Source organism: Fukomys damarensis, unplaced genomic scaffold (assembly GCF_012274545.1).
Source record: "Fukomys damarensis isolate Sample0158 unplaced genomic scaffold, DMR_v1.0_HiC HiC_scaffold_19, whole genome shotgun sequence".
NCBI lineage: Eukaryota > Metazoa > Chordata > Mammalia > Rodentia > Bathyergidae > Fukomys > Fukomys damarensis.
The window spans coordinates 29562485-29567465 of record NW_022900931.1 but is presented as its reverse complement, the minus strand read 5'-3'; positions in this window follow the sequence as shown (position 1 = coordinate 29567465).

The window sequence follows — 4981 nt, the reverse complement described above, 5'->3', positions numbered from 1 at the left end:
ATGTGATTTCAATGTTGTAGGAACATCATACAGGGTACTTACAGAAATTTACAAGGTATAGCTTCCCCAGGCTCTTTGGCATTGCCTGCCAGTAGTGCTGATAGGCTACAAGTGTATGGAGTAGTAACTATACTAAATTCTGCAGGCAACTTTAACACAATGGTAAATACTTATCCAACACACCTAACCACAGTCAAAACACAATAACAACACAAAATATTTTAAAAATGGTACCCCATTGATGCAGCACTCAAGACTGGGAACAGCTCAGGATAAGTGAGGAGGGAAGGGGAAGACCCAGGACAGGCCTGTGCCCTGCTCTGGGCTATAAAAACACTATGGTTAGCCTAAGTATTTGGAAAATCATTATCCTCTCATCAATAATAAACCTTATATTTATTGTATAAATTTCTTCAAAACTATTTGACTCTTTTGCAGTAGCGCTTAGTTTAAAATATATTGTACAGAAGGTTGGGGATTTAGCTCAGTGGTGCCCCGCCTGCCTGGCAAGTCCAAGTTCCTGAGTCTGATTCCTGATACCAGAAAACAAAATAATACGAAACATACTGTATAGCTATGCAAAATATATTCTTTACATATCAAATCATGACCTTTCTGCTCTCTTCTCCACCTTCTCTCTCTCCTCCCATCTCCACAGTGTCTACCTTCCTGTTTCCTACCATCTTTTATTTTGGTCTTCATGTTATTTTTATTTGTTTCATCTTAGAGAAAACACACGATATTTGACCTTTTTCTTTAGATCCTTATTTTATAAGTTTTTATTCTATTAAATTTGTTTTTATTTTTAAAACATTTGTTAAAAACTAAGACACAACTACATACATTTTCCAAAGACTACATGGGGTCAGAATCAATATTAATGTCTTCCACCTCAATGTCTTGTCCCTTGGAAGGTCTCTAAGGGTGATGACACGCATAGAGTGGCTACCTTCTGTGATGACAACGTTTTTCCTCTGGAACTCTCCTCAAGGACCTTCGTAAGGCTGTTTTACAGTTAACTTTTAACAAGTTTCTAGCAGGAACTCTAAAATAATGATAGAGGGCCGGGGATTTAGCTCAGTGGTTCGGTGGCCTGCCTTGCAAGCACAAGGACCCAAGTTCAATCCCCGGTACCCCCCCCAAAAAAATAAAATAAAACAAAATGATAGAAATTACAGTGTAACAAATACATAAACCAGTAACACAGCCATTTATTATTAAGTATTGTATACTGTACACAATCACATGCAAGAAACTTCTACAGGATGGGCAGTGAAGCAGGTGTGTTCACACTAGGACCGGCACACTTGTCAGTAATGCCTAGGCTTACAATGTCAGTGATAAGAATTTTTTTGCTGCATTACAATCTCATAGAATTGTCGTGTGTACAGCCATCCTTGAAGAAATGCCATTAAGTAGCACTAGACTATAAATCTATCGTAAGGGTTAGGTGTAGGATAATAAGTAAATTTGTAACTTATCAACCTCCCAATGATATGAGACCACAGACTAATGGGAGATAGAAAAAACTTGTAGCCTCAGCTCTCTTTCTCATAAAACTCTAATGTTTAGAGATTTGGAAGATGAGAAAGAAACAGAAAAAGACTGAAAGCAGCAGCCAATGAGGCAGGGTGAGAACAAAGGGCCAATGTTAATGCTAAAGGCAAATGAGAAAAATGTTTAAAGAAATGTTTGTGTCATCTGCAATATTAAATGCTACTAACAAAGTGTGAAAAATGAGATCTCTCCCAACATACATTTTGCTGTGAAATTTAATTAGCAAATACATTAAGTATGTAAAGAAGATGCCTGCTGTCATGATCAATGCTGTACACCAGAAACTCAGAGCCCCAGCCACCTCTCATTCTTGTCTTCCTGCAAAGGAAGCCCAGTAGCCTAGTGCCATGTAGCTCTTGCCCTATTTCCCACAGCGTATCTTTATATGATTTATATACCTCAGCTGTCATTCTGCTAAGTATCATCTAGATGATGAGTCAGGAATTCTAACTTGCGCTTTTAAGAGTTGACTTTCCAAAAGGTATATGAAATTCCACAAAACACATATACATCCATTTGTTGAACAGACTGAGTGCCTACTGTATGCCATGGACTGTGGTAGCATCTGAAATGATCTGGTGAGAGCCACAGTCTTGGGTTTCAAAGAGTGCCCAGTTTCGAGACCAAAACAACTACTGAACCATATGAGAAGGGTACTAGATACTTAGTCAAACAAAGGGGAGGAAGCTATCTGGAGGAAACTGGGAAATTACTTAAAGACAATAAATGAAGGAACATGAAGGCCCTCCTAGAGGAATAGAGAGGAAAGATGCAGGAAAGAATGGTAGTGTGACAGTAAGGAGGCAAAAGTGATGTCTTTGACAAGGCACTGGACCCAAGGAAGGAGAAAGAAGCACAGAGTCCATTAGGAGGCAGAGAGGATAGATATGGTGATTGGCTGTGAGGTATAGGAGAGAAAACTCTAGAATTCAGGCTGGTTGACCAGGTGATTGTCCCATGTTGACACTATAAGCATAACAGCCTTGAGAGGGATGAAAAGAGGGTAAATGATGACTTGGTTTTGCGTTGTGTTGCATTTGAGGTATGAAGATACCTGGTAGTGTACTAGAAAGGTCTGGAACCTCTAGAAAGAACTGCTCTGGAATTCTAGAAAGAAGATAGGTATAGACATTTTGGATTTACCAGATTGTTAGGTTGATTCTGATTGCACTAAAGAGAGTGTAGCCATAGCTAGAGTACTAGAATTCCACAAAGATACCTTGAACAAGCAGGCACAGAGATGGGAAACAAAGAGAAAGGGAAGAGCAGCACCAAGATCATCAAAGGAAGAATTTCTGAAGGGAAGTAAGTCAATAGTGTTGAAGTAGGACTTAAAGAAAAGCAAGTTCTTTCTAGCCTGGGGCAGTCCTGACCCCCACACCCCACACTGCCCCTTTCTTCTGTAGCTGTAACTCTTTCTTCTGGTACAGATAAAATTGACAACTATGTCCTGTAAGACAACTATGTCTGGTAAACACAGTTTTTGACACTCTGTTCTCATATGATTCATTAGACACTGTCTTCTTTCAAGACAAAGTTACAAAACTCTGCCCCCTTGTCCTGTTCTGGTAAACGCACTTGCTACACTAGAAAAACCACACCCTTCAACAAAATGTATACAAGCTTTGTTCAATACTCTTCATTTGGACAGAGTCCATTCAGCCGGTGTACAGTTTAAACCTGGCATCCTAAATCCCATTGGTCTCTCCTCTCTCTTGGATTTGTACATACCACAAAGAAGTGTGAGTTCATTCCTTGAACTCACGTGGTAAGAATAACCTCACCACGAATCACCTAACAAATTAAGAACTCCAGTTTTCTGTCATGTATCTTTTGCTACAATAACTTTATTCCTTTCATTTGTTGTGGGTTTTTATTAAAAATAGTCCCATAAGTGAATCTGTAATTTTTCTAAGATAAATACTATTTTAGATGACTCCCGTAATTCTTTTAGAGAGATCCAGAAATATGTATGTTTTCCAATAAAACTCACATTACCTAAATGCAGAGCTCACAAACTTAAATATCTACAGGGACTAGGCAAGCCACATAAATGAGTAAAAGCATTTGATTCTAGGTGAGAAGCCCACCCCAGCCCCCAACACCAGAACATGTCTTTCCTATAAAAGAGCAGCTAAGCCATTCCTCACTGGTCGTATGGGCCAGTCTTACCAAGTTTCATGAAAAGCCAGAACTCTAAATTTTTATATGTAACCTCCTAATTTTAAAACATAGGCAATTAAAATTTTTTTCAAAATACTTTGCCATGAGATAGTTCTAAACTTATGTTGTTGTTTTTTTTTTTTTTGCCTTTCTGTTATGTTATTATACAAAGCATAATACAGCACATTAAGCATTCCACTGAGGAGAAATTAAGGGGGCAAAAGATTCATAAGTAGTAATACAGCAAGACCTCAAATCTAGTTCTTGTTCCAAAAAATTTATTCTCTGTGATTATACAGCCTCTTTACTTAATAAAAGAAATATGTGTAAAGGTTTTCAAGACAAGTTAATTAGTCATGATGGGTAATAATAATTTAGGAAGGTCAAACTTCACACAATACAGATGCTCTTTCTCTTCTTAAGTGTTTTTAGATAGAAGTTCCAGGAAATTAATTACCAATGTTTCGTCAAATCAATTATGTTTTAAATGTATAGGACACAATAACTTTAAGCAGAATGGTAATTTAGGGAGACTTCATAACAAGTTTGTAAAATAACATCAGGTAGATCTCTTCAATTTCTGGAAAAAGCTTAACTGTTGCTGATGGAAAGCTGACTCCAATTATTAAGACTTTATTTCATAATACGGACTGTATCAGTTCATTCATTCAACCTATATTGTGAGCCTACACTTTCCTGTTGAGTGGAGAGATTCCGAAGCTCAAAGGTATACCTTTGAATTAAGTATTTCTTGACTCCTGGTGGTTAAGTGCTAAGGAAGTCCAAAAGGTAGGGGCAGGCATAGTTAAATCCCTTCTTTTCTCTCCTTAACAGACCTCTAAGTGACCTAGGCCCATTTTACGAAACACAGGCCCAACTGCCTCCCGCGAGGCCTGGCGGGATGGCCCACGTGCTGGGACTGCAGGGCCGGTGAGAAGCTCGCTGCTCTTTCCTGGCCTCCCTTCTCACGGAGCTCCTTCGCGAAGCAACCTCTGCCTGCAAAGTGCTAATGAGCGTTAGCGGCGTTCTCCGACTTAACACCCGGCTCGTTTTTATTTTCCTTCTTCTAGTCACAAACTAGCTTGAGTTTAAAGAAGTCTTCTGTCCCAGGAGAGGAAGTCTCGCCGGGTACTTAGCGCAGGACCGGCTTGGCACCAGGCTCATCCAACCCGGCTGCGCCTGCACAAACCGAACCCGACGGCAAACCACCGTCTTTATCGTGGCAGCGTTCGCAGCACAGCCCGAGCGCGACCCGAGGCGT